Source organism: Podarcis melisellensis (assembly GCF_964234715.1).
Source record: "Podarcis melisellensis genome assembly, chromosome: 4".
Classification (NCBI taxonomy): Eukaryota; Metazoa; Chordata; class Lepidosauria; order Squamata; family Lacertidae; genus Podarcis; species Podarcis melisellensis.
The window spans coordinates 56174897-56186226 of NC_138531.1; positions in this window are offsets into that span (position 1 = coordinate 56174897).

Consider the following 11330-nt stretch of genomic DNA (forward strand, 5'->3'; position numbering starts at 1 on the left):
CGTGACAAAGCTGCATCTGGCGAGCCAGCACAGCACTCGGAAACACCGTTTACCTTCCCGCCAGTAAGCAGTCCCTATTTATCTACTTGCACCCTGGGGTGCTTTCGAACTGCTAGGTTGGCAGGCGCTGGGACCAAGCAATGGGAGCGCACCCCGCCACGGGGATTCGAACCGCCGACCTTTCGATCGGCAAGCCCTAGGCGCTGAGGCTTTTACCCACAGCGCCACCCGCGTCCCTACGAAGAACCCTGATAGAGCATGCCAAATTCCTAGCTAGTCCAGCAGCCCTTCTCACAGTAGCAGAATACAGCGGTACTATGACTTCCCTTGATCTAGACATTATACTTTTGTGGATACATTCTTCTGATCTACCAAACTTGTAACTCCACCAAAAAAATGAAATGAGATTCATCTGATATAACTTGTTTTTGAAAAACCCATCCTGGATCTTGATATTCAACGCATCTGAGTGCTTACAAACTGGCTGTTTAATTACCTGCTCTAGAACCTTTCCTGGTATCAACATCAAGCTGACCAGTCGGTCGTTGCCTGGGTCTTCTTTTTCGCTTTTTGAAAATGGAGACCACATTCACCTGCCTCCGGTCTGCAGGCACCTCCCCTGTTGTCCAAGAATTATCAAAGATTATAGACAGTGGTTCTGAGTTTGCATCCACAAGCTCCTTCAGTGCCATTGGGTGAAGCAAATCAGGACATAGAGATTTGAATTCCTTTAAAGAAGTTAGGTGTTTCCTTAACACATGTTTTCCTATTTTGGGCTGCAGATAGGTTGATCACTGCTTTCTTTTGGTTGAAGACAGAGACAATGTGACCCTCTTAGGTCATTTGGTATGAGGAAAACACCGATTTTAACAGTTTGAAAATGATGTTGTGTTTATTCTAGTCCAAAATTGCTCTCTCCCCAATGTTTTTTGTTCCCCATAATAGTCTCACTAATGGAGGTGCTACATCTATATATAGCAGTCTTTGGGAGTGTACCTATGTCTAAGCCAGATGACAGTTTGTGGAATTCAATGTGCTGTATATTCTATGAATGTTAGATACACTCATAAACTGAGACACAATACAGTATGTGGATTTTAACAAATCCCTGTTCTGTGTGTGAAACTCATAGAGCTGGCATGGAAATACTTAGGTATATCACTATTCATAAATTAAAAATAATCTTAGCTATATTTAAATATTTTTGTTTCTACTTTTGTAAGCTGCTGATCAAGGGAAATAAAATATGTATATTTCATATAATCAGGCTTTGCTTATTGGTCTTTCTGGCTAAGATGATCTCTCTCTCTCTCTCTCTCTCTCTCTCTCTCTCTCTCGCCTTAAAAATATATCATCCGTCCACATGCCCTTTTGAGATATAGCTTGATATTTAATAATTAATGCAAGGCTGCCATCAGCTCCCTCTTCAAAACATGTTTTACATTGGGATTTTACCTCTCCATCAGTGGTTATCAAAAGGTCATTAGCCTTATTGTACTTCAGCTATTTAAGTGTCCTTTTGAACTACATCCTTGAATTTCAGGTCAATTATTCATTGTGCTCAGTGAATGCATAAAATGTTTCAAAATTTGGTCTCTCCATCTTAGGTCAGCAATACAGCATAGTGCATTCCCATTAGATTTCAATAACATCAAGAGCTTTCTCAGACAAAAGATTTAAGCAAATACCACTTTCAAATGCAATCTAAAAGTATCTAAAAGTATCGTAACTGTTGGCAGTTTTTTAGGAGGCATCATTCCTTCCAAAGAAATTCAAGGCAGAAAACAAAACAAGATGGAATATATATATTTACAGCTAAAATTTTCAGGGTTCCATAAACAACGTATTTTAATCACCAAATACCTGGAACAACAAGAAAGTTAAGAATAACCCAAATGTTAAAAATGAAGGGAACGGAAAACCTTCACTTCTACAGGAATTCCCTAAGTGGGGGACCACTACAAAGAAGGCCTTGCCAGAGTTCAGTTCCATCCAGAAAGTGTACAGTGGTGGCATTGCTAATAAAGTTTCTGTTACTGATTGCAAGGCCTGTGATGAATAATGGGACTTTTTTGTGGAAAAAAGAAACTTGCAGTTGTGCTGTGTATATGCTCCCCAAGGCCCAGGAGTGGGGAAACCTGACCCATGGTCTCCATCTCTTGGCTCCAGCCATTGTGCAGCCATTTGGCTTTTAAAAGCTTCCATTGTTAGCGATGATAGCTTTTTTTTTACACACACACATAATTGCTGTATTTTCTGGGGGTGGAAGGAGAGTTAAGGTCTAGGCTTTGTCTTCTGAGCTTTCTCAGAAATTGCTAAGACTGGCACCATATTTGCCAAGAGTTTGCTGAGAAAAACCTGAACTAATTATAAGGTGAGCTTAGGAAAATGTGTCCATCGTGAGTTCAGATAATAATGATTTGCATTTTAGAACCATATTCTAGGCTGAATGTCTTAAACAAAGGAGCTAACTATCTAAAACTACCATTTATTTACAAATTTCCTTGACAAGCTCCTTAAAAAAATGAAAAAATGAAACATTTCTTTAAAATAATTCAATCAGAATTACTTTCTTGTGCTGAATAGGATTATAAAGCACATCAAACTGCTTTGCTTGGGAATTTAAATTGTATATTCAATGTCATTGTTAACTGTAAGTGGAAGATTTTATCCTCAAAATAGAATTATTGAAATTATAATAATGCAGTCTGGTCCAGGTGAATGGCCTTTTGTTGGTCTGTTGCTAAGGATACCATTTCAAGTAGAGGGGAACAATATTTTGGCATCTTTTCCAGTGTTTAAAATAGTTGCCCAATGAAATCAGAGGGTGGGGGAACTAACCAAACACATACATTAAAAAAAGTAATTTTTTAGTAAGGGGTTTAGCTTGTTTGGGAAAAGAAGGAAGGAAGGAAGGAAGGAAGGAAGGAAGGAAGGAAGGAAGGAAGGAAGGAAGGAAGGAAGGAAGGAAATAGCCCACTCTCTACCTTGGTTAGTAAGTTTTAACTTTTGTGAAAATCAGTTAAGTCCTTTGAAGCCTCACTGGTTCAATGGGAGGAATTTAAGCATACATATATCTTCGACTGAAAACTCAATAATTTCAAAGTAGTTTACTGTGATTGGGTTCTGTATCAATTTTAATGGTATCCGTGGTGCTGTGGGTTAAACCACAGAGCCTAGGACTTGCTGATCAGAAGGCCAGCGGTTTGAATCCCCGTGACGGGGTGAGCTCCCATTGCTCGGTCCCAGCTCCTGCCATCCTAGCAGTTCAAAAGCACGTTAAAGTGCAAGTAGATAAATAGGTACCGCTCTGGCGGGAAGGTAAATGGTGTTTCCGTGCACTGATCTGGTTTGCCAGAAGCGGCTTAGTCATGCTGGCCACATGACCCGGAAGCTGTACGCCGGCTCCCTCGGCCAATAAAGAGAGATGAGCGCTGCAACCCCAGAGTCGACCACAACTGGACCTAATGGTCATGGGTCCTTTTACCTTTACCTAGTAGTGGTGGTAGTAGTATTTCTATTCTGCCCTTCCTCCTATAGAAACCCAGGTTGGCTCACATCACATTTACTGTGGTAAAACATGACAATTACAAAACAGCAATTAAAACATCTGAAACTACATATCTAAAACCAAAGTGCCCAGGAAAGCAGATAATGCTGCTAAAATTGTTGGACTTCAGCTTCAGTGTATGCCCTCAATGCCCAAGGAAACAGATGCTGCATCTTTAGTTGAGGCCAAAAGGGTGCGCTTTCCGGAGGAAGTTCCATAACTGAAGCATCACTACTAAGAAGGCCTATTATTTTGATCAAATCTCCAAGATTCCTGAATAAAGCAATCATATTTAGCAGCACAACCAAACATTTCTAGCATGTAGCTAGAAATCTCACAGGTACCCTTCTACAGCAATGGATTAATCATTTACAAACGCAGTGAACAATTACAAGTAGAAGTACAGCAAGGACTTTTAAAAAGGAAAGGAATTCAAACTAAGGGATGCTATAAAACCATGGTTATTATCTTTTATAGAAAGAGCGATATGTTCAAGCTTCTAACTACATTGCTTTTGCAGTGGACAGATCCAAAACAATGCTCCTGAGCTTGTTTGTGGATGGAAAAACAGCTGCCAGTTGGATTACAATCTTCTCTAGATGTTCCAATGCATTTTCAGTATGCAAAAAAATGTGCACAAGAATTTGTATTTTACAGTGTGAAGGCCACTTCCTGCAAGGCTCTTTAGGGGGCTGGGCCCACACTCACCAGCCCTACAAAAGAGGCTCCTCATGAGGCTGGAGGAACATCGCCCAGCTGTGAGGCGTAAAGGTCACTCGCTGCCAAACCCTTTCCACCTGGAGGAACATCGCCCGGGTATTATTTTATTTATTTATTGACTTAATATGCTTTAAACCACTTTGAGATTTTTATTAAAAATGAAATGAAATGAAATAAACCTGAGTACATACTATGTATTTTACTGGTGAATGCATTTAAAAGGCACACGCATTGCTCCTGTTTAACCTGTGGGGTCTAGATGAATTCTCAGAAGGGTGAGATACACCTGATACATTTAGCAGCCAAGCTGGAGTGATGCTCCACCTGCAGGAACATAATTTAAATACCAAGGCCCTTTTGTGTGTCATACATAATGTGTCATACATTTTTATCATCTATTAGCCATATACTACGTGAACTTCTAAGTTAGGGCACTTGTTAAACATTTATAAATGCAAGATAGGCTGCCAAAAGCTACACTGTGGAAACAGAAGTGCACCTGCACAAACAGGCTGGAAGCATTATTAGTGTGTGAACTTGACCCTGGAGTACATGAAACAGCACCACTAATTTCTTTTTAAAAATGTGAAAAATGGCTGAAATGTCTGTTCAGTGATCTGCAATTTATTGATGGAAAAACACATCTGTCCTTTTAATATTCATGACTATTGCCACGTAGATTACATGTCCATGGAGGTTATTTATCTCCAAAGATAAGAGATCCAGAAAAGGACATCACACTTTCCATTATGGATTAGTAGGACTGCTCCCCCCCCCCAATATCAAAGTTATATTCTATATAAAAAGCATTTGAATTGTTGAATTTTTTGGCACAGATCATTGTTCCATTAAAGGGGAAAAAATAATTAATGTACATAAGCTTTTGATGAGAACACTTGTAAAAGTGATTTCCCCTTGACTTCATTGAGATTTGGCTTTGGCTTTTAGTTTGCTGTTGTTTTTTTATTTTTGTTATGTTTTTAATTTGTGATTGTGAGTTATTCCGGGGGCTGCATGAGACCAAAAGGCAGCTGGTCCATAATTCATAAAAGGGATTGGGTAAGTCATAAATTATTATTATTATTATTACTATTATTATAGCTCGGGTAGCAGCAAACAAGGGACACGGGTGGCGCTGTTGTCTAAACCACTGAGCCTCTTGGGCTTGCTAATCAGAATGTCAGTGGTTCGAATCCCCACGACGGAGTGAACTCCTGTTGCTTGGTCCCAGCTCCTGTCAACCTAGCAGTTCGAAAGCATGCCGGCAGGAAAATAAACGGTGTTTCCATGCACTGCTCTGGTTTCGGTGTTCCATTGCACCAGAAACGGCTTAGTCATGCTGGTCACATGACTTGGAAAAACTGTCTGTGGACAAACACCGGCTCCCTCGGCCTGTAAAGAAAGATGAGCACCGCAACCCCAGAGTCTTCTGCAACTGGACTTAACTGTCAGGGGTCCTTTACCTTTACCTTTACCTTTACCTTTTTTAGCAAGAAACAAACAAAATGCCAAGAGTTTCTCTTTAAAACCAATGCAATCCACACTAGGGATGCAAGAAGGCATTCTTTTCTGTTTCACCCCATACTCATTACATGCAAATGTGGCTCTGGCCAACTCCCAAGATACTGGGTTTGGGATGGGCCACACCTGGCGGATCCATTCCATCAACCTGGGGTTTGTGGAATAATGAACTGATCCTGGGACCCAATGCCATGCCAGCCCTTGCCCTGCCTGCTGCTGTCAATAAAAATTTGGCTTGATTTTATCCCAGCATCATGGTACAGTCTGGTTATTTTGCTGCTGTCATGGTTCACATATTGCGCCTGCTTGGGCAAACATTTTTGCAAGCAATTTTCCCTAATGCGATGAATTTTATGTTATCTTGCACTAATATATGCATTTAATGGACACTCCCCTCCCCATTTTTGTACATGTTATCTGGTTGGGGAATTGCATCATAACGCTTGGAGAATTGCAAATTCTGAAGGCTAGCAGGGTTACAGTTTGCATATTGCTGCAGAAACTGAAAATTAGATAGCTTTGAATTTCTCCCCCATTTCTAAACTGAAGCATCAATTTTGGTCTCTTTCTTCCTATATGTAACTTTTTGTTTCTTGCTTACTATCTTCATGTTAGACTTTTCAAAAAGAAAGTTACAGTTAGGCACAAATAGTCACCGACACTATCCACTCTGTTTCTTGGCAAAGGAACCTCAGCAACCATTTCCCCAAATTTTTCTAGAGCAGGCATCTCCAACCTGCAGCCCTCCAGGTGTTTTTACTGCAGCCCTCCTACAACTCCCATGATCCCTAGCTAACAGGACCAGTGGTCAGAGATGATGTGAATTGTAGTCCAAAACATCTGGAGGGCCAAAGGTTGGGGATGCCTGCTCTAGAGGAAAGATATCCATACAGTTCCTTGAGGTGGAGCTCACCATTAGCAAATAAAGCAACAGTTTCCTTCTCTCTCTCTCTCCCCTTCCCAATTTACTAAGCAGCAGCAACTGTGTGACAACCTAGCCTCCATTTTGTGTTCTCCACAATGCCCCGGGTATAGCTATCAATTGTAAATATTGTTTTTACACTTTTTATAATGCTGCTGATGATGTGGATTCTCATCTTGCAATACATTTCCCCTCTGAGATTTCCCATAGGGAGATCTTCTAGTTGGTGAAGAAACTATATTTTTTTTGTTGTCAGAATCGGCTAATGATTAGCTGAGAGAATTTTAGTCACACTTTCATGCTTTCGAGACACCTGACGTATGGTGCAAACAGAAGCTTATAACTAATTTCCTGCCTTAAGATGTTAATTTGCCATGCATATAGAAGGCTAATTCTGATGCCAAGTGTGTATTATATTTCTTCTAACACTGCCTTACTTCCAACATGTGTTTCATAAAAGCTGGGATATCTGAGTATTGACAGAATTGAGGCTAGAGGCGGCGGCATGACATTCAAAATAACTGCCAATATCATAATGCGGCTATACAGCTCTGTGCACGGTTCTGGTTGCCTCAATTCCAAAAGGATATTGTAGAGCTGGAAAAGTTTTAGAAAAGGAAACAAATTCTAGAGCCCTCTGAAGGAAACAACATTTGGGAATTTTTAGCTTTTAAAAAAGGCGAGAGGTGATAAAATTATGCATGCTGTGGATAGACCTCTCAAATGATACTAGAACACAGGGCCATACATTGGTCTTCACCTGGCTCACAGCTTGATGCAAGGTGGGTCACGATAGGAGCATTACCACAATGAAAATATATAGTAAAAGATTAAGAAATGGATCCTCAAATGAATGGTTGGGTTAAAGTGAGTTCTGAGTTTGAAAAGATTAAAGATACATGCAATAAATTATTTTCCTTTTCCAGGTTGACACTTACAGATAGGTAGCCGTGTTGGTCTGCCATAGTCAAAACAAAAAAAAATCCTTCCAGTAGCACCTTAAAGACCAACTAAGTCAGTTCTTGGTATGAGCTTTCGTGTGCATGCACACTTCTTCAGATACACTGAAACAGAAGTTTCCAGACCCTTCTATATAGTGAGAAGGTGGGGAGGGGTATTACTCAGAAGGGTGGTGGGAATGGGTGATTGGCAGATAGCTGTGATGAGCCTGTTGACGACTCTTGACGACTGCAATAGGTCTTACAGGAAAAAGCAAGGGGTGAGAAGGTGAAAAATGGCTGACACTTGTTGACACTTGTTATCCCAGGGATCTGTACTCTTCTGTTATGGTCTGTTCTTTGGTGTTTCTTTGGTGTTTCCAAAGGAACTTCTTCAACGTTATCTGTAATAACCATTAGCATCCAAAATCAGTGAAATTCCAATATATAGGCTATCTGAACTCCACTTTTGGTAGGAAACAAAATTATTCATTCTCTCTCTCTCTCCCTCCCTCCCTCTCTCTCTCTCTCTCTCTCTCTCTCTCTCTCTCTCTGCTTTGCAACATGGCAACAAGAGAAAGAGGAGGGGGGATACCTTCAACAAGAAAGAACACTATCGTATCTTGTGTGACCTAGTTTTATGTAATGAATTTCAATTTGTCTATTTTCTTTAATTAGGCTGTAGGAAAAATGCCTCTTACCTTGAAGATGAATTTCCTTAATCTTTTAATGTGACATCTGGAACTTTCATTGATTAGTAATAGTCTGACTTCTTATCATTTGCTAATGATATGTTGCAAATTTTCTCAACTTTAGCAGACTTAGAGACTTTGGATTGGATACAGACTAATAGTTAGCTGAACATAGTTCCCACAGAAATCAATGGGATAATGAAATTTTCATATTCATTTTAAGGGTATCTAAGTCCAACTAACAGACTGGATCCAATCCAATATGTAAATTACACATAACAAATTGAGGTGTCTTTAAGTTCTCAACAAATTAATGAAATGACGAGAACAACTCAAAGATTAATTAGCCCTGAAATAGACATATGTTGTCCTTAAATAATAATAAAAAGTAGCAAGGACAATTTCTCGATTCTACTGCTTGCATACACAATGCTGGTAACAGATTTTGACTTTCTATGAGATTTCAGCTCACATTTGGGATGGGGAAAAAAGAAATCAGGACAAGGACAAGGTGATGGTGTGTACCTACTTATCATGACCCATTGAGCTTGAAACCTGAATGCCTTTTCCCAATGGCTTTTTAATTTTGTTAGGTGAAAAGCACTCCTAAGCAAGTTCACATGGAAGTGAGCCCCGTAGGGTTCAATAGGACTTAGTTCCTCACAACCATGCTTAGATATGTGACCTTAGTAATGTAAATTACTGGTAACAGTGGCCCAATTCAGATGCAATAAGCTCAGTCTAATCAACCACAGTTTATCATACCAATAGCCAGCACTGTTCCTGCATGCTCTTTTTAGCTCAGAGGTCTGCAAAGATGGTCAAAGGATGGTCAAATAGTGAACAAGGTTAGGGGAAATTATTTGGGCAACTCTATTGTAGTCTATTTGCCAATAATGCATCATTAGTGTGTCAAGAGCATGTTGAAGTCTGGGATCTTATTACTCACATGCCCATACATACCTAAAAATACGAGCCTCTCAACTGAGGATGATACTTTGATGCTTTGGCTACAATAAATAAACACAGCTACCCTACTGGAAACTGAATGCTACTTTGTAGGTTAAATGTGCCAAAAGAACCTGGTAGTGTCAACTTTAAATGGTTACATTCCATTTAGCATTCCAGGAAAATAACAAATACCTTGGTGGTACCATAGAAATGTTTATCAGAGTCAGATTTAGGGGAGCACAACTGGTTTGCCCACACTGGGCACTAAACTAAGAGGGTGCCACCGGTGATGTCGCAAGAATGACAAACAACAGAATGTTAGAGGCAGGTGGGGTGCTGAAGTTTAGCAGAGCACAGGGGTGCCACTGAAATTTTAAAGCCCAAAATTTAAAGCTCCACTCTGATTATGATCACTTATTGGTTGTACATAGAAATTAAAGGATAGCTATGTTGAGCTGTTTCTGTAGATTTTCCTGTACTATATAAAGTATATTTTAGAGACTAATCTGAGCTCCTGTTGACATCCACACAGTGATGATTCCAGCAATGCCAGGACAAAACCGTACTAGTCCATGTTTCTAAAGAGGCAGAAGCCTTATGAAACCCAGAAAGTGAAGTTTTGGATCATAGTGATGTAAAGAAATTAGAATGTTAGCCTCTTTCTATTAAAGAGTTTGATCTTATGCTTTAGAAAATTAGATCTATAAAGGAGTCTGAGAAGAAACTAATGTTCATTTGTCTGCCTTAGCTACATAGCTTAGCATATTCAAATCAAAGGTACAGCTTAGATTGGAGCCTTTCTGAATGGCTTAAGAAAATGTTAGTTCAACAACTTTCTTCTTCTTTTGTAGTCTCAAGCATTTTCAAAGACCAATTTGTCAGATGTAGAGATCAATAGGCTCATGTGGATGGCTTTCCTAATCCTCCTCACCCTGTGTGCTATATGCTCTGGTATTTTTTACAAAGTATCTGTTTATCTGTTATTGAAGCAAGAGTATTATTTTTCCTTTTCTTGCTCGGTGTGGACATATTTTGAATCACAACAAAAGGTTTAAGTTGTTTGCAGTTATGATCTACAGCAATGGGCATAAATCCTCACGGTATTGATTAGGCTCTCAGAGTGGATTTAGCTTCAATGGAAAAGCAAGCTTGAAAAAAGAGTTGGAATCAACTCTCAAGATAATGCCATAATTACTAGGTATGCAGTCAGATTTCGAAAGCCTGATTTTGAAAACAAAAATATATATGGGATAAAGAGAAGGAACGACTGAACAAAGAAAGAAAGGTGGCCATCAATAAAATACTTTTAGTACATGGAACAGGATTTTCTATTTCTGCTGTGTTAACAAGCTTTATTATAACAAATGAACATAGGCATCTTATCTACACCTCCTGCAGCATATTTTATTCTTTGTCAATATATACCTTTGCTACAGTAGTAACCTGCACACATTTTAGACAAGGCTTATTTATCCTAAACTTCAGAACCTGTTCCACATTTTTTAATTTATAGATTAGTATTAATCTCTGCTTCTCTTATTATATAGTGGCCTTTCTTGCTGCTGCATGCATTAGTGCCAGAGTCTTCTAGGAAGTCCCTCTGTGCCATCAGAAAGGCTGAACAGCGTTCTAGTCATCAGTGCATCAATTGGTTACTCTTGCCTTCATATCAAAGGTCAGTGTGCATAGAAAATTACATCACAGAAGACCTGAAAGGGAAACAAAAGACTTACTACTCTGCTCTAAGCAAGAATATCCTACTGTCTAGACTCTTAAGACAAAATATTAACCAAATGTTCCACTGAATTTAATTGGGCTTACTCCAAGGTAAGCGGGGTTAGAATTGCAGGAAGTTAAATAGGAAAGAGTATTATAGCGATTATGTGCCCCTTTTGTTCTTCCTATCAAATCAATTTCACATGCAAAGAGGAGATTCTGTACTTCTTACACATTGGATTAGTTTGTCAGAGGAATGTCGGAGAATTCCATTGGAATTGAAAAGCGGAAGCTGCCACTGTTCACACTTTTGACCCAGT